The sequence below is a fragment of the Rhinoraja longicauda genome, chromosome 14, assembly GCF_053455715.1.
Source record: "Rhinoraja longicauda isolate Sanriku21f chromosome 14, sRhiLon1.1, whole genome shotgun sequence".
NCBI lineage: Eukaryota > Metazoa > Chordata > Chondrichthyes > Rajiformes > Arhynchobatidae > Rhinoraja > Rhinoraja longicauda.
The window spans coordinates 44,112,720-44,132,859 of NC_135966.1; positions in this window are offsets into that span (position 1 = coordinate 44,112,720).

Here is a 20,140-nt window from a genome sequence, read left to right on the forward strand (position 1 = left end):
TTACCCAGCCAATTAACCTACATACCTGTACGTCTTTGGAGTGTGGGAGGAAACCGAAGATCTCGGAGAAAACCCACGCAGGTCACGGGGAGAATGTACAAACTCCTTACAGTGCAGCACCCGTAGTCAGGATCGAACCTGAGTCTCCAGCGCAGCATTCGCTGTAAAGCAGCAACTCTACCGCTGCGCTACCGTGCCGCCCACGTAGTTTTTTGTGTAGTTTTTTGTGTAGTTCGGTGACCCCCAACCATCTGGAGAGCGGGGGCATGTGGGTGTGTTGACCACGGCTGATGTGTGACTGAGGGCCGAGATGCAAACTGCATCCACCCACAATGCTAGTAGATTATGGAGAGACACAAAATGCTGGAGTAACTCAGTGGGACAGGCAGCATCACTGGAGCGAAACTCTGGTGACGTTTCGGGTCAAGACCCTTCTTCAGACCCTTCTTCAGACCTCGACCCGAACCGTTACCAATTCCTTCTCTCCAGAGATGCTGCCTGTCCCACTGAGTTACTCCAGCATTTTGTAACTATCTTCGATTTAAACCAGCATCTGCAGTTCCGTCCTACACCAGTAGATTCTGGGTTTGATATCTAGTTTGTTTCGCACTGCAGTGGATGGGAGTCTGGAGCATGATGGCATACGAACCATAACTAGCCACAGAGTCACACAGCATGGAAACAGGTCCTTCAGCCTAACTTCCCCATGCCGATCAAGATGTCCAACCTGCCCGCATTTGCCCTGTCCTTCTAAACATTTCCTCTCCATGTACCTGTCCAAATGTCTTTTCAATGATATTATAGGACCTGCCTCAACTCACTCTCTGGCAGCTCGTTCCATAGACCTTTGTGTGCCATTTCCCATTTCCCTTCAGGTTCCTAATAAATCTTTCCCCTCTCACCTTAAACCTATGTCCTCTGGTTCTTGATTCCCGTATTGTGGGTAAAAGACTCTGTGCATTCACCCTTATCTATTGTCTTCATGATCTTATATACCTCTAGAAGTTCACCCCTCATTCTCCTGCGCCCCAAGGAATATTGTCCTAGCCTGCCCAAACTCTCCCGATAGCTCAGCCCTTCAAGTCCTAGCAACATCCTCGTAAATCGTCTGCACTCTCTTTCCCGCTTAACAATATTTTCCTACAGCAGGGTGAACGAAACTGAACGCAATACTCCAAGTGCGGCCGTACCAACGTCATGTACAACGGCAACATAACATCCTGACTTCTATGTGTAGGCAAATAACTGCAGATGCTGGTTCAAATTGAAGGTAGACACAAAATGCTGGAGTAACTCAGTGGGTCAGGCAGCATCTCAGGAGAGAAGGAATGGGTGACGTTTCGGGTCGAGACCCTTCTGCAGAAACGTCACCCATTCCTTCTCTCCTGAGATGCTGCCTGACCCGCTGAATTACTCCAGCATTTTTTTTTATTTTTAGAATACAGGGCGGAAACAGGCCCTTCGGCCCACCGAGTCCGCGCCGCCCAGCGATCCCCGCACATTAACACTATCCTACACACACTAGGGACAATTTTTACATTTACCCAGTCAATTAACCTACATACCTGTACGTCTTTGGAGTGTGGGAGGAAACCGAAGATCTCGGAGAAAACCCACGCAGGTCACGGGGAGAACGTACAAACTCCGTACAGACAGCACCCGTAGTCAGGATCGAACCCGGGTCTCCGGCGCTGCGCCACCGTGTCTGCTTTCAATCCTAACTTCTATACTCAATACATCATCGTACTCTACACAACTATACTCCATTCACTCATCTTTACCATGGATGTCCAGTCCCAAAACACCTCCAACCCCCAGCAGGAAGGTCTCAAGGACCTCCATTTCTTCCTCGAACAGCCAATTTCCCTCTACCAACACTTTCCTCCGCCTGGCGAAACTTATCCTTATCCTCAACAACTTCTCTTTCAACTCTTCTCAAGTTAATGGTGTAGTCATGTACACTTGCATGGGCCCCAGTGAGGCCTGTCTTTTTGTTGGTTACATTCAACAGCCCTTGTTCCAGGTGCACACTAGCCCTATTCCCCAATTCCTTCTCCGCTCCATTGACAACTGCATCAGGGCTACCTTCTGCACCCCGACAGAATTTGCATATTTCATTAGCTTCGTCATTAACTTCCACCCTGCCCTCAAATTCACCTGGACCATCTCGGAGACCTCTCTCCCCTTTCTTGATCTCCCTGGCTCCATCTCAGGAGATAGACTGTCGACTGAAGTTAATTTCAAACCCGTTACCTGGACTGTGTATCCTCCCACCCTGCTCCTTGCAAAGACGCTAGCCCCTTCTCTCAATTACTGTGTCTCCGCTATCTCCAGCCCCCAAGATGAGGCTTTCCACACCAGGACATCCGAGGTGCCCTCATTCTTTAACGAACATGGTTTCCCCCTGGCTGCCATAGATGGATCCCTCACCCGCGTCTCCACTTTGGACCTGTAGTTTTGCTCTTGCTCCCCCACCCCCCCACAGACAAAACAAGGATAGTGTTCCCCTGCTCCTCAACTTTCACCCCTCCAGACTCCGCATCCAACATACCATCCTCCGACATTTCCATCACCTCCAACATGATCCCACCACCAGTCACATCTTCCCATCTCCACCTCTTTATGGCTTCCGCAGAGACCGTTCCCCCTGCACCTCCTTTGTTCACTCTTCCCTTCCCACCCAAACCACCCCTCCCTGGGTACTTTCCCCTAGGAGGAAGGTGTAACAACTGTCCCCACACCCCCTCCCTCCCCTCCATCCAGGGACCCCCATCAGTCCTTACAGGTGAGTCAGAGGTTCACATGCACCTCCTCTAATCTCATGGGCTGAATGGCCTAATTCTGCTCCTATCACTTATGACCTTGTGAACTCAATGTTTGAAAGTCATATAAGAGTGCATTTTTGTACCGCCTTTAACATTCAAAAACGTTCCAGGCACCTCACAAGGTCACAGTCGGACAAAACTGGATGCTGGGCCCAGTGGAGATCGGGAGAACTGGATAAATACCCATCCTGAGGGGAGTGGGGGAGAGGTGAGATGGATACATTTGTGGACGTAATTCCTGAGCATTAGACTCAGTCAGCTGAAGCAAAGACCACACAAATGAACACAATTTCAGATGTGTCCAGAATTTCAAATGAACACCTTCGCTCAGTCCACCTGGACCTCCCTGATCTCTCGGTTGCCAAACATTTTAATTCCCCTTCCCATTCCCACACTGACCTTTCTGTCCTGGGCCTCCTCCATTGTCAGAGTGAGGCCCAACGCAAACTGGAGGAACAGCACCTCACATTTCGCTTGGGCAGCTTACAACCCAATGGTATGAATATTGATTTCTCTAACCTCAAGTAACCCTTGCATCCCCCCCTCTCTCCTTCCTCCCCCCCTCTCTCCTTCCCTCCCCCACACAAGTCATACTAGCTTCAAATTCATCTTGTTGAGTCTCATTGTCTGTAACTCATTTTCACCTGGTCCCTAGTTAGCAGTGGCCTGTTTCCTTTATCATCGTTACTTTTTTTTGCATATCTTTCATTTATTTGTTCTATATCTCTCCATACCACCGTCTATATCTCCCGTTTCCCTTTCACCAGACTCTCAGTCTGAAGAAGGGTCTTGACCCGAAATGTCCCCTATTCCTTCTCCCTGACCCGCTGAGTTACTCCAGCTTTTTGTGTCTATCTACAATTTCAGTTTGCATTGTTTCTCCTTCACCCCCACAAAGTAACTTTTGCAATATCGCAGCACATGATCTGGATGTTGTTAACTTCCTAAGTTTTTCTTTTCTTTAAACGGGGGTGGATAAAGTCAGCATAGGACATCAGTGCTGAGTAAAGTCAGGTTCTTAATGCTGATGCCCATGGCAATATTGATCGACCTTTACCCTAGCGTGGCCCGACCTCAACTGCTCTTGTAAACAACCTATTGACCCATTAGCCGATCTCACCATTGAATATGCGCTGCAGATAAAAAGCCTTTGGCAGCAATTAATGAGATATTGGATGCTTTTTCAAGCAGTCTTGAGAGCTGGCAGACACAGCCCCTTAGGAACTATGCTCCAGTTTCTTCCAGCTGAAGCTGCAACTGTATCTTCCAAATTGCAGCCACGATTAACCGGCCTAACCTTGGTCTCCTGTTCCCTGCTTTTGTCTTTATTGCCTACCCAATGTTAATGTTGGAAGTGGTGATCAAACACAGACTGGCCATCTATTCTACATTTTCCTTCAACTTAGTCCCCTTTGATGTCACGTTTTCGCACCTTACCCTTCCATATCTCTGTATTTCGTTCTCCCCTCACTCTCTGCCTGAAGAAGGGCCTCGACCCAAAACGTCACCCATTCCTTCTATCCAGAGATGCTGCCTGTCCCTCTGAGTTGCCCCAGCATTTTGTGTCTTACCCTGACAAACCTGTTCACCTTTACCAGATTTTGTTTTCCTTTCTCTTACATCAAGCTCCTGTTTATCTGGTCTCCTCTTGCTTCCGACGATGTAGCCACAATTCCACACCCTGTCCTGCCCACACAACCACCTTCTCAAAGGATAGCTAAGGAAGGACAATAAATGTGTAGGCAGGAACTGCCAGTGCTGGTTTACACCAAAGACAAAGAATGCTGGAGTAACTCAGCAGGGCAGAGCTCCAAAGACATCCAGGTTTGGAGGTTAATTGGCTTGGTATTAATGTAAATTGTCCTTTAGTGTGGGCAGGCAGTGTTAGTGTACGGGGATCGCTGGTCGGTGCGGACTCAATGGGCCGAAGGGACTGTTTCCGCGCTGTGTCTCTAAACTTAACAAAAATAAACTAAAGTAAATTGGGTGATAAGGGGAAAGCCTTTAACACAAAGACTGCCATGTCTACTAACATGAAGGACGAATTATTCCCCAAAATCAACCAGGAACCAGGATCGGACATACAGTAAGCTTTACTGAAACCTTCAGATGTTCACCATTCCCATGACAATCACTATAGGCCAAGCATCAAGGTGAACAGCATATTCCCAAAAAACAATCTTTACTATTTCAGCTGCATGCATCTAGCTATAGTGAAGTAGTCCCATCTGGAGCATGGATGTACTTACTGTATACATGTGCCATTTGGGAAATTCCTGGAGGACAGGTGGACAGGTGATGTAGGTGGTACAGTGGAGCAGCAGCAGAGCTAATGCCTTGCAGCGCCAGAGACCCGAGTTCGATCTGTGATTCCAGGTGCTGTCTGTACGTTCTCCCCGTGAGCTCGTGGGCTTTCTCCAAAATCTTTGCTTTCCTCCCACACTCCAAAGACGTGCAGGTTTGCAGGTTAATTGGCTTGGTATCAATGTAAAGTTGTCCCCAGCGTGGCTTTAATGTGCGGGGATGGCTGGTCAGTGCGGACTCGGTGGGTCGAAGGGCCTGTTTCATCGCTGTATCTCTAAACTAAACAAAACAAAACTAAAATAACGTGGCTTTGAATGAAACTGTACCTTTAAAGTTTTGTTCATATATTATCTGTCTGCATTTCCACTGATTCCGAATGTCTCTGGTGATCAGAAACAGAGCAGGTGTGGAAGGCCTGCTGAGTGCGAGCTGTCAGGAGACAAGCAGAGCCATCCATGTTCCCACCCCCACAGCCCCATCACTGCTCAAATAACAAAACAAAACCAAACTCAACTCAACTAAACTAGACAGATAAAACATTGCTCTCTGCCAGTGGCCATGCGGACAAAATGGTCACCAAGGGCAGCAGGGAACCTGGGATCGCCAGCCGGCATCCTTCCAGTCACGAGATATAACCCTCCACTTGTGGAGCCATGTGTGAGGTGTGGCCAAAAGGCAGAAGACGGGTTTTTTTTGTCAAAGAACCACCGTTTCTCAGTTGGCGACATCATTAGTTAGTTAGTTTAGTTTATTGTCACATGTACCGGGGTACAGTGAAAAGCTTTTCTCGCGTGCTAACCAGTCAGCTGAAAGACAATACATGATTACAATCAAAGTATTTACAGTGTACAGATACATGATAAGGGAATGAATAAATGAATGAATGAATGAATGAATGAATGAATGAATGAATGAATGAATGAATGAATGAATGAGTTTATTGGCCAAGTATGTGCATATACAAGGAATGTGCCTTGGTGCTCCGCTCACAAATGACAACACAAACATGCTGTTAACAAATAGGAATAACGCATAACCACATCAAAACAATAAGGATACAACATTACGGTCTAAACATGTGGGTGAAACTAAACCAGAGCAAAAAAGAGACTACAGACTTTGGTTATTGGATAGAACTATCACTCGTGGAAAAAAAGCTGTTTTTATGTCCGGCTGTGGCTGCTTTGACAGTCCGGAGTCGCCTTCCAGAGGGAAGTGCTTCAAAGATTTTGTGGCCAGGGTGAGAGGGGTCAGATATGATCTTGCCCGCTCGCTTCCTGGCCCTTGCAGTGTACAGTTCGTCAATGGGGGGAAGATTACAGCCAACAACCTTCTCAGCTGATCGAACGATCCGTTGCAGCCTCCGGATGTCGTGATTGGTGGCTGAGCCGAACCAGACCATGATGGAGAAGGTGAGGATGGACTCAATGATAGCAGTATAGAATAATACTCAATAATGTTGAGTGCAATAATGTTTAGTGCAAGGTAAAGCCAGTAAAGTCCGATCATGGATAGTCCGAGGGTCACCAAAGAGGTAGATAGTAGTTCAGGACTACTTTTGCCTGATGGGAAAGGGGAGAAGAGGGAGTGGCCAGGGTGCGACTTGACCTTGATGACCAAAGAATACCAAAGGATATAGACCGCAGTACACTCCAGTTTAGGCTGTGAGTTTAGTTTAGAGATACAGCGTGGAAACAGGCCCTTCGGCCCACCATGTCCACACTGACCATCGATCCCTGCACACTAACACTATCCTACATGCACTAGGGACAAATTACACTTGTACCAAGCCAATGAACCTACAAACCTGTACGTCTTTGGAGTGTGGGAGGAAACCGAAGATCTCAGAGAAAACCCACGGGGAGAATGTACAAACTCCATACAGACAGCGCCCAGAGTCAGGATCGAGCTCGGGTCTCCGGTGCTGCAAGCGCTGTAAGGCAGCAACTCTACCATTGCACCACCGTGCCGCTCCGCCACTGTGCCGCACCGCGCCACCCCGGTTTGTGTGAGATACTAAACCATGGATTGCTCAGAGGCAGGGTAGAAGACTACTTCATACTAGTCAGTGGGGAGGAATCCTCTAGTCTCTCAAGGATTAACATTATTAGGTGATCTCAACCCTGTTTGAGGGGCCTCGAAGTGTGAAAATTGACTTCTGCACTTCCTATGTTACAAAGTGACTGCATTTCAAAAGTATTTTTCAGCGCTACCAATTGACTCGAGTCCCAGGCCTGAGGCAGTTAGGTTTCAGAGACAGAGCCGGCCTGGGACAGTGCTCTAAGGGCGATCAGCTGGGGATATCTGCAGTCTCAGGCTGCAAAGAAGATGTGTTGTACCCTGAACAATATCCACCATCCCCAGCATCTCCTGGGAATCTTTGGGCCATGACTAGTTTAGAGATACAGCGCGGAAATGTCACCCCACTGAGGTCCTTCACCCCACTGAGTTTGCACCGACCAGCGATCCCCACACACTAACAACGATCCCCACACACTAACAACGATCCCACACACACTAACAACGATCCCCACACACTAACAACGATCCCCACACACTAACAACGATCCCACACACACTAACAACGATCCCCACACACTAACAACGATCCCCACACACTAACAACGATCCCCACACACTAACAACGATCCCCACACACACTAACAACGATCCCCACACACTAACAACGATCCCCACACACACTAACAACGATCCCCACACACACTAACAACGATCCCCACACACACTAACAACGATCCCCACACACACTAACAACGATCCCCACACACACTAACAACGATCCGCACACACACTAACAACGATCCCCACACACACTAACAACGATCCCCACACACACTAACAACGATCCCCACACACACTAACAACGATCCCCACACACTAACAACGATCCCACACACACTTTACATTTACATTTAGACCAAGCCAATTGACCGACAAGGTTTTGTGCATTTTCTCCGAACGTACAAACTTACAAACAGGGAGAACGTACAAACGTTCCATACAGACAGTAGCCATAGTCAGGATGGAACCTGGGTCTCTGGCGCTGTAAGCCAGGAGCTTTATCGTTATGCCACCGTGCCGCCCGACTGTTCAGACCGGGGAAGGAGCAGTGATATTGGGAGCATTGAGTTCAATGCATCAGGAGTTCAAAGAGGTGGAAGGAATGCTCCAGGTCACTACTTGCCAGCCCACCTTGCCTGCAACCTCCTGCCCAGTCTGTGCAGGAGTCTACACTCACACATCATCCTGGCCAGCAACTCAGAACCCACAAATCCTGACTGATAGCAAACCGCCTTCAATGCGGGAGACTCTCGAAGGAGAAGATTTATCACCATGGTGGCGCAGCGGTAGAGTTGCTGCCTTACAGCCAATGCCGGAGACCCTGGTTCGATCCCGACCACGGGTGCTGTCTGTACGGAGTTTGCATGTTCTCCCTGGGATCTGCATGGGTTTTCTCCGAGATCTTCGGTTTTCTCCCACACTCCAAAGATTTGCAGGTTAATTGGCTTGGTAAATGTAAAGATTGTCCCGAGTGGGTGTAGGATGGTGCGGGGATCGCTGGTGGGTGCGGATAAAGCTCCTGCCTTACAGCGCTAGAGACACAGGTTCGATCCTGACTATGGCTGCTGTCTGTACGGAACGTTTGTACTTTCGGAGAAAATGCACAAAACCTTGTCGGTCAATTGGCTTGGTCTAAATGTAAATGTAAAGTGTGTGTGGGATCGTTGTTAGTGTGCGGGGATCGCTGGTCGGTGCAAACTCAGTGGGGTGAAGGAAAGTGCCGTTTCCGCGCTGTATCTCTAAACTAAACTAAAAAAAACAGTCATGGGCCGCCGGGGCCTGTTTCCACGCTGTATCGCTAAACTAAATCTAAGCACGGCATTTTCTGAACCCTTGTAGACATTGTATGGTATTATCTCTTGCTGCGTGTACATTGGAAGGTGAAGATCTTACATTTGAAGATGACCATTAATAACAGTCCACAAACTGAGGTTATGAGCAAAGAATTAAATAAAGCGAGAATCATTGATCAAACAGAGGCCACCGGTAGTCTATTGGAAAACTAGAGGACTAACTGAATGGTCCAATGTTGCAGTGTTACTTTGGGGTAGTCTGTAGTTTTAGTTCACCACACGCACAGGTACAACCAGAATTAAAGGACATTCTTTTAGGAAGGAGATGAGGAGAAATTTGTTTTGTCAGCGGGTGGTGAATCTGTGGAATTCTTTGCCACAGAAGGCTGTGGAGGCCAAGTGATTGTGGATATTTTTAAGGCACGGATAGATAGATTCTTGATTAGTGCGGGCGTCAGAGGTTATGGGGAGAAGGCAGGAGAATGGGGTTAGGAGGGAGAGATAGATCAGCCATGATTGAATGGCGGAGTGGACTTGATGGGCCGAATGGCCTAATTCTGCTCCTTTTCCCTATGACCTTATGAAGTTATGAACCCATTTCCACCGGGGAACAGGGTCACTCACCACATTGTGTGACAACACTGCCCCCCTCCAATGCCATTCTAATCCCCATCACTCAGGGCATTTCCACCTTGGGTAAAAGCTTCTGAATGTCTACCCTATCTATGCCAAGCAGCAAGAGAGGAAGGGCAGACAAAGACCTGCAGGCTGATACAGGTGAGGGGTGGGGTCGATCGGCAGAAGGTGAACAAGGGCCAGAGATGAAAGGACAGAAGGTGTTGAGTTATCTATTTCTTTCAGGTTTAGTGGATCAAAGGGATGATATAACTGCCTGATCATTTTGTTTCTGGTCCATTAAGGGCCTGTCCCACTTATGCAATTTTTTAGGTGACTGCCGACGTCTGCCATAGTCGTAGCAGGTCGCCGAAAAACCGGCGGCTGGACCCTCCCCAACGACAATGTCTACGACAAGCTACAACAACCTACCACCTAGTCGACGTCATGCTACGGCAAGCTACCGACAACCGGCGACCCCATCGACGCGACTTAGGACGTCCACCTGCGACAAGCTTTGACCCTGTCGGCGACAACTAAAGATAACTGTAGACAATTCACGTCATTTTGGCCTCCGGTTTGGACGCCGGTACCTGTCACGGTTGGCGTAGGTAGTCGCCAATGGAATTCACCGAAGTCAGCACCGGCGACAACCTGGTGACAACCTACAACAGCGTCCACGCCAGGAGACGTCAAGCTACGCTCATTGGCGTCAAACCAACAGTCGCCGAAAATGTTTAAACATTTCAAAATCCAGCAGTGACCAGAAAAATGCTACGACTCTTAGCGAGACGACTCACGACCAGACAGGTGACACCCCGGTGACCGTCTGGTGACAGCCTAGTCACCTGTAGTCACCTCAAAAATCGTGTGGGACAGGGGCTCACTGGGGCTCCTCACCTTTGTAATGAGTAGCAGACACCCCAGCTGACCTTCATCCTTGAACTGTTTGCAGGGAACAGCATGATGGGTCAGCTGAGATGGGGACGTAGGGGGAGGGAGGGGGGGAGGGAGGGGGGGGGGGTTTGCAGGTTGTAGCTATGCCGCTCATAATTTATCCTTCTATCTGGCCTTACCTCCACCTCCGACATCAGAGAAAACAATCCAAGTTTGCCCAACCTCTCCTTATAGATAATACCCTCTAACCCAGGCACCGGCCATGGCTGCCTTGCCAAGTCTGTCTGGCCCTTCCTTCTTTGTATCTGTTTTGTATGTGTTAAACGTATGTTTTTTAGTGTTCTTTAGCTTGTTTTGTGTGGGGTGGGGGTGGGGGGGGGGGGGGGGGGAGGGGCAGAGTCGGCGGAAACTTTTTCTAATCTCTTACCTTGACGGAGATGCGATTTTTTTCCGTGTCGTATCTCCGTCCGCACTGCGGCCTAACATCGAGGAGTTGGCGGCCTTTGCTGGAGATCGACCGGAGGCTCCATCTCGGGAGCCTGCGGGACTCACCATCACGGAGCTCGCAATCCCTGTCGGGGGTCGGCTTTGGGGCTCCAACCGTGGGAGCCTGCGAGACTTTAACATCGCAGGAGCTTTTGACCGCCCCGGCGCAGGTGTTCCGATCGCCCCGATGGGGGCTTCGACCGGCTGTGGATGGTTCGACTGCCCCGACCGCAGGAGAATAACGAGGAAGGAGATTGGACTTTATTGCCTTCCATCACAGTGAGGAACATGGGGGGTCCGCTGTGGTGGGTGTTTATGTTAACTTTGATGTAGTTGTGTGTCTTGTTGCTTTTTCTTTAGTATGGCTGTATGGTAATCTGAATTTCACTGTTCCTTAATAGGCACACGTGACAATAAACTGATCTTGAAACCTTGAATCATGCTGGTAAAACTCTCCCACGCTAATTGGAAAGTGGATAGGCTCTTGATTGCTCAAATGGGCAAATTGTGGCTGCTGATCAAACAGCCTTTGTCTGAATCTTTAGACCTAATGCAAATGGAAGTCAGGCAGGGTTTGTAATAGTGCTTCATCCATTTCCCAGGCAGCTTCTGCAGTGCTGTGCGGATGATTTAATTCCTGAGACTGCAGGACAACATTGATGGGGGAACGGGCTGCCTTGCTCACAACATGCACCGCTGCATCAAACTGCAGCCCGGCATCGCCGCATGCAATGGCCTTGCTGTGCTCCAAACGCCACACAGCCTGGCTGCGGGATGAGCCGAATGATCGATGCAGAGCGTCTTCCACACCTGACGTGGATTGTCTCAGCTAGATTCAACTGTCAGCAGTTCGAGCCTTCCTCTGGGGACCGCAGCCGAGGTTTTCTCTGCTCACTCTTCCCTCTCTTCTCCAGGCTCGCGGGGATGGCATTATATTAACAGCTGCTCCCCTCCCTCGAGCCACCAGCCAAATACTCTGAGTCAGGAGAAAGAGATTGCGGAGAGGGAGAGGGGGATCGTGCATGTGGAGGCCGTGGCTGTGGTTAGCGGGGGGGTGAGGAGAAGGCTCACCAGCACGGCCTGATTGAATTAACCATTTGCCGGCTCCCAAAACACTGCCCAACATTGTGAATAACTCGGGAAGGTGCCTTGGTTAAAGCCATCGTCATTGGTCTCAAGGATCTCAAGGAGAATGTGTATGCAGTCTCTTCCTCTGGAGTGCCACCTTCCAGCCACTCAGGAGGAGGCCAGTGCTCAGTTCCATCCCATTCCCGTTGTTTCCCCTAGGATAACGTTCTGGGATTTAACTACTCAAGGCAAACGAGTGCTAGCTGGCTGCAAAAAAACCCCCCAAAAAAACTGCTGGATGGACTTCCTGTGGAAGGTCGAGACCCAAACGTCATCTGTCCATTTCCCTTCAATGATGTTGCCTGACCCCTGAGTTCATCGACAGTGTGTTTTTTTGCTCTGGATTCCAGCATCTGCAGTGTCTGGTGTATCCAGCCCTAGTTTGCTGCAGATTTGTTGATAGCACTGTCTTCTCTGAGTCACAAGACTGTCGGTGAGGAAGACTCCAAACACCTCACGTGGTTTTGACCGGCAACACTGGAGGCACCACTGTTTGGAAGAAATGTTCAACTGAAGGCCTCCTATATCTGTGCAGATGCAGGTCAACGAAACCAGAGCAATACTCCCTCAGCACTCCCTGTCAAAGTTAGCTTTTAGTTTAGTTTCGTTTAGTTTATTGTCATGTGTACTGAGGTACAGTGAAAAGCTTTTATTGCATGCTATCCAGACAGCAGAAAGACAATATGTGTTTACAATCGAGCCATTGACAGTGTGTAGATATATGAAAGGGAATAACGTTTAGTGCAAGGTAAAGCCAGTAAAGTCCGATCAAGGATAGTCCGAAGGTCACCAAGGAAGTAGTTATTAGTTCAGCACTGCTCTCTGGTTGTGGCAGGATGATACAGTTGCCTGACAACAGCCGGGAATTTCCAATGAAACCTTTGTTGCAGCTTACCAGCTCATTATTTCCCTGTTGGTTTTGGAGCACATTGGTTGCTGCAGGTTCCTTACACTACACACATGTTGCCTTTCAGGTGTGCTTCATTGGCCGTAGGGCACTTCAATGCCTAAGGCTGCCCATGCTTTACACTCTTGACTATTTTTTTAATCTGCTGCCCTCACCTGGTTTAGAGCCATCCCGTTGGTGAGACCAAGCGTAGACTTGGCGATGGTTTGGCTGAACACCTACGCTCAGTCTGCCTTGGCCAACACGATCTCCCGATTGCCAAACATTTTAACTCCACTTCCCATTCCCACACTGACAGTTCTGTCCTGGGCCTCCTCCACTGTCAGAGTGAGTCCCAACGCAAAATGGAGGAATCAGCATCTCATATTTCGCTTGGGCAGCTTACAACCCAGCGGTATTTATCAACGTTGATTTTTCTAATTTCAAGTAACCCCTGCATTCCCTCCCCCCCCTTCTCTCCCCCACCCCTTCACCCTAGTTATCCCACCAGTACCATTGTTCACATCCTTGTGTCCCTCTCGTTAGCACATGTTCCCCAGCCAACAATGAACCGTTATGGACTCCACCCTTCCTGTGGCCATCCATTGCAGCCCCTGATTTGTTCCGGCCTTTTCTCACCTCCAGTATTTCCCCCTAACCATGCCCCCCTGCTCCCCCCCCACCCCCGCTCCCCCCCACCCCCACCCCATCCCACCCCCACCCCCACCCCCACCCCCACCCCCACCCCCACCCCCACCCCCACCCCCACCCCCACCCCCACCCCCACCCCACCCCCACCACATCCCTACTCCCACCCCCACCCCCACCCCCACCCCCACCCCCACCCCCACCCCCACCCCCACCCCCACCCCCACCCCCACCCCCACCCCCACCCCACCCCCACCACATCCCTACTCCCACCCCCACCCCCACTCCCACCCCCACCCCCCAGCACCTCTATCTTTCAGTCTGTGGAAGGGTTCCAAACTGGAAAATCAACAAGGTGAGTTACTCCAGCCCGACCCGCCGAGTTACTCCAGCATTTTGTGTCTATCTTCGGTATAAACCAGCATCTGCAGTTCCTTCCGACACACTTAGAGTCATCACCTGCTCCTGAAAAGCTTGTTGGCCTGAAAGGACATGTTTGCCCTAAATTAGCTAGAGCCGCAGTAGCTGGAGAGGCTGGTGGGTGAGGACAGATGGGCGGGGGGGGGTAACAGAATGAAAGTGGGGCCCACCACACGCCTGGCCAGCCTTCCCATATCAACTAGCTCTTGTTGCATGTTGAGGGAGGAACTGCAGATGCCAGTTTACACTGAAGACAGTCAGCTCTTGTCTGTTGGTGAGTGTGGTTCCTTCTGAAAGATTCTCCGTGTGTTTGAGGAGCCCCTTTCATTATTCCTTGATGTTACTGCACTGGATGCACAGGCTAATTCCTTCACCACGTGGCTGTCTCCTCCAAATGCCAAATTGTGATTGTTCACATTGTCACGTTTCTTTCTAGTTTCGAGCAGATTATCTCTGCTGGGTACGATGCATCTGTTAACTTCATTACACTGCTGAAGCTTTCTAATGCTCACTCAACCTCACAACCCAAACATATCTCATTCACATTCTCTGCCGTTTTGTCAACAACTTGCATTTGCATTGTGCTCATTGCCGGAGTAAAATCTTCCACCACGTCACACCAAATGTGACATCTGGCACTGAAGATCAATGTTACAGGTCATAAGGTCATAAGTGATAGGAGCAGAATTAGGCCATGCGTCCCATCAAGTCTACTCCGCCATTCAATCATGGCTGATCTATCTCTCCCTCCTAACCCCATTCTCCTGCCTTCTCCCCATAACCCCTGACACCCGTACTGATCTCTGCCTTAAAAATACTAAGTGACTTGGCCTCCACAGCCTTCTGTGGCAAAGAATTCCACAGATTCACCACCCTCTGACTAAAGAAATTCCTCCACAACTCCTCCATGAAGGAACGTCCTTTAATTCTGAGGCTATGACCTCTAGTCATAGGGCAAGCAGGGCAAAAAGGCAGGATGGTCTCGGAGGTAGACTTGATGGGCCGAATGGCCCCATTCTGCACCTACCTCTTATGATCTTATTACAGGTGTCAGAGGTTACGAGGAGAAGGCATGAGAATGGGATTAGGAGGGAGAGATCGATCAGCCATGATTGAATGGCGGAGTAGACTAGATCAGCCGGCTGGCCTAATTCTGCTCCTATCTCTTATGATTTCACGATCTTATGAATGGAAACTGTGGGGTGAAGGGGTAGTTCCACAGGTTAGGGGCTGGCAGCTGGTGGCACGTCCAATGTTGGTGGGATGGGAGAGGCTGGGGTTCCACACGGATGCAGAGTCATTGGAACAGAAGCCAGGGATGGGAGTTGGAGAGGGTGAGTTGGAGGGATGAGAGGATGTGAACATGAGTCATGGGGAGGTAAGTGTTTTCGATCTCATTGTGCTGGAGGATAACAACAGATAGTTAAATAAAATGAGCATTCTGTAATTCCCCCGATGAGCAGCTGTTTTAATCATGAACCTCTCTCTCCCCCCAGCTCTCTCCAGAATCATCTCCGGTTCATTCTGGTTTAACAGGGGAAGATCTGTTGTATCTGTTTATGCTATAAGAGGTCTGACTCACACCATCGCTTAGTCTATAGATCAAGCCTGGCTAGACAGCTTTCTTCCAAATGAAAAGGGAACGAGTTACTTAGTCGAAGACAATAATGGGAAAGGATTAAAGATCGGATGTTAGAACTGGGTCTGCTTGTGGCTGCACACAACCTTCTCACCAATGATTGCAATGTATCTCTGAGCCAATATTTTCCTCCGCTGCGTCCCTCGAATCCCTAAACTAAATTCCAGGCGTGCAAGGGTGACAGTTGTCCATGAAAATAAGTATTTCAGGACTTTGGTTTCATCAAACCACTTCAGAAAACTCCGTTGGAAGAAAAATCATGAATTGGAGGTGTTGAAATTGGTGCTTGGAGCCATTATTTAAACTGCATGCACCAACGAAAGTCCTTCACACGGGAGCTACACTCCTCCTGGAACGTGTCTGAGAACACAAGGCGCTGCCAGAACAAACTGGGAAACGGGCCTTGGAACGGTAACCAACAACTGTGCAGCCACCAGAGCTTTGGGAAGTTTAGCAGTTTCACAGAGCCAGCGCACTTCACCTTAAACTGGAACAACCCAGTGCACTTCGAATGTCAGGTGCATTCTTCAACGGACTTGGAGCGAATCTTTCACCTCGGGCTCTCAAGTCAGATCCAGCACAGCCTTGTTGATGAAAGTCCTCTGGTCTGCTGGCTGCAAGGCTCAAAATATGAACACCGACTTTCTCTATTGTTTCTGAATAAATAATGAAAAACATGTGCCATTTTTCTGAACCCTTAATCATAGTTTAACAGATTACGATGTTTTATACTTCCAAATACGTGTATTTTACATTAGTGTATGATTTTAAGACAGTATATTTTGTGAAGGAGACCTTGTAAAACACAGGTATGGATGCAGTGATCGCACAGTGGTTAAATCACCAGACAAATAATCCAGAGGCAGGCAATAACAATCCAGAAGTTAGACTTCATAACTCACCGTGGCAACTGTGGAATTTAATCTCTATTAATAAACTGGGTATTACATTTTTTAAAATCATCACAAGTTGTTCTAAAATACTTTCTAAAATCGAGATGAGAAAACATTTCTTCACACAGAGAGTGGTGAGTCTGTGGAATTCTCTGCCACAGAAGGTAGTTGAGGCCAGTTCATTGGCTATATTTAAGAGGGAGTTAGATGTGGCCCTTGTGGCTAAAGGGATCAGGGGGGTATGGAGAGAAGGCAGGTACAGGTTACTGAGCTGGATGATCAGCCATGATCATATTGAATGGCGGTGCAGGCTCGAAGGGCCGAATGGCCTACTCCTGCACCTATTTTCTATGTTTCTATGGTTCAACAATGTCCTTTAGAGGATGAAATTTGACGTCATCGGTCTGTTGACACCAGAGCCACCAGTGTGAATTACTTTTAAATACCTTCTGAAATGTCATAAATAGCAAACTGCTGGGTTCAACGATAACTATGAAAGTGATGCAGAAATCTTAAAATAATAGAAGTATTGGAAGTGAAATCAGTCTTTACCAGTTTGTACGTTCTCCCCGTGACCTGCGTGGGATTTCTCCGGGATCTTCGGTTTCCTCCCACACTCCAAACACATGCAGGTTTGTAGGCTATCTGGCTTGGTAAACATGTAAATTGTCCCTGGTGTGTGTAGGTGTTAGTGTATGGGGATCGCTTGTCGACATAGACTTGGTGGGCCGAAGGGCCTGTTTCTGCGCTGTATCTCTAAACTAAACTAAGCGAAACTAATCTAAGCTAAACTAAACTAAGCTAAACTAAACTAAACTAAACTTTCACTTGTGGAATCAAAGCACAGTGACAGCCCTAACTGGGACCTGGCTTACAATCACTCAGAATGCTCACATGGATAGCACTCAACTAATTTATTTAGGGGAACTCTTCAGAAAAGGAGACTGCAGGTTATACAGTATGGAGGGAACTTTACTCTGAATGTAACCTACCTTCCCTGGTAGTGTTTGGAGTGTGGGGGAAGGAACTGCAGATGCTGGTTTAAACCGAAGATAGATACAAAAATCTGGAGTAACTCAACGGGCCTCTGGAGAAAAGGAATAGGGGATGTTTCGGGTTGAGACCCTTCTTTTGAAAGTCTGAAGAAGGGTCTCGACCAGAAACATCACCTGTTCCTTCTCTCCAGAGAGGCTGTCTAACCCGCTGAGTTACTCCAGCTTTTTGTGTCAATCTAGTGTGTGGAGAGTGTATGTTTGTGGTGCTTTATGCTGTAGCGAACCTACACTGTGAGTATCTGATAGAATACTGCAGAGGCAGATTTCCTTTGCATCCACCCAGTATTGTAGCTGCCCTAGGAGTATTTCAAGAGATGAGCATCTCTCCACATCTAAACTGTATCATCCAGCTGCTTGGGAGGATTTGACAAGATGTAGAAGGAGCTTCAACCAATTCTGTGACTATTCTGAAAGGACAGCATGAAGGATTTATTCAATGTCTGTAGACACAAACGTGCGGCCTTTCCTCCTGTGCTGGCTGGGAGAGGGACAGAATAAAGCCCCCACCCTCACAATCAATCTGAAGAAGGGTCTCGACCCGATACATCATCTCTCATTGTTTTGCAGAAATGCTGCCTGACCCGCCGAGTTACTCCAGCACTGTGTGTGTTTTTGTGCATTAACCAGCATTGCAGCAGTGGATGGCTTGATGGTAACCATTACAGTCTTATGTAATAGGCAACTTTTGTAAACTTGCTCATGCGTAAGCAATTCTTTAAGTCCACTGCTTCATATAGGAATTTATGCATGCGCTGTGACATCTCCGTTTCCAACTTGCGTAACATCTGATGTAATCAAGGATCCGTGGGATGTAACCCTTGTGTAGGTCAGGGAGTGTCTGAATATTGACATGAATATCAGTATGAAAATTGATTTCTCTAACTTCAAGTAACCCTTGCTTCCCTTCTCTCTCTCCATCCCTTCCCCTACCCAGTTCTCTGACTCATTTCACTGCCATCCTGATTAATTTTAGTTTGTATGCCTTGTTGCCACAATGTACCTTTCTATATTTCCTTGATCATCGTCTGCTTTGATCTGTCCTTTACACACCTTACATTCTCTTTGTACCCTTCCATATCTCCCGTTTCCCTTTCCCCTGTCTCTCAGTCTGAAGAAGGGTCTCGACCTGAAACATCACCGATTCCTTCTCTCCAGAGATGCTGCCTGACCCGCTGAATTACACCAGCGTTTTGTGCCTATCTTCGGTGTATACCAGGATCTGCAGTTCCTTCCTACTCAGTGTCTGTATAATCTTTTCTTTGACTGAATAGCACGCAACAAAAACTTTTCACGCGACAGTAATAAACTGAAATAAGTTAGTGAGGTAGGAGCAAGGCAAACCCTGGAAAGTCAGCCGTGATTACAAGTGAGGAGGGGTGATTGGAAAATGAGTGGTGAAAGTAACAAAGCTGGAGGTGAAAAGGCTGCCAGATAAGGAAGGAAGGGGAGAAGTGAAATGTAAAGCTGAGGGAGGTATGGGTGGAAGGGGACAGAGGGGAGGGGACAGGAGGGGGGATAAAAGATGAGCAGAATGAGGAAGGGAGAGGAACAGGGTGATGGAGTAATCTGAGAAAGGTGTACACATGGATGCAGAGGATGAAAAGCAGAGTTGGGAGGGTTTACTTGAAATTGGGGAGTTCAATGTTCATGAAATTGTGACCGAAGGCTCAAAAAATGAAATGTACTTTCTGGACTACCTGTGGTTCTGGACTGCTGTGGCTCACTTGGACGTTGCCTTAAATGGAGGGCTATAGTTATGAAGAGAGCCAAGATAGGCTGGGCGTATTCACAGTGGAATGTAAGAGGTTGAGTAGCAACCGTATAGAGGTTTACAACATTATGACGTGGGCATGTGTAGGATAGAGAGACTTTGTTCTCCAGTGCAGGGGAGTGTAGAACAAGAGGGCAACGGTTTAGGGTGAGAGGGGAGGAACTTAAAGACAATCTGAGGAGTACGTTTTTCAAAAAGAGGGTAGTGGTTATCTAGAACAAACTTCCAGAAGAGGTGGTGGAAATGGGTACAATTAGAATTTTAAAAGGCATTTGGAACAGATACTTAGAGACGATAGCTGTGGAGAGATACAGGCATAAAGGGGATGAGTGTAGCCGGGCATTACGGTCTGGAGGGACAAGGTGGATCAAGAAACCTGTTTCTACGCCGTACCATTCGATGATTCTCAGAATCTATTACACCTAAAACCATCGTTATCGTGTCCAGAGTGATATAAATTTGGATTTTTTGGCATGGAGTAAATACAGAGTAACACAGAGAGCATACAGGGTGGGCAAATAATGTGTTGTGATGCAGATGTAGGTATGGGAATGATTTGACAAGTGACTGGATGTGTGTAAGTGTGGACACTGAGTGTGATATCGTGTTCATGGGCCATGTTAGTGTGAGATCCCGGTGCAAAATAGTGGTCACTTGGTTTAATTTACGGCAGGTGTATTACGTATGATCTGATGACA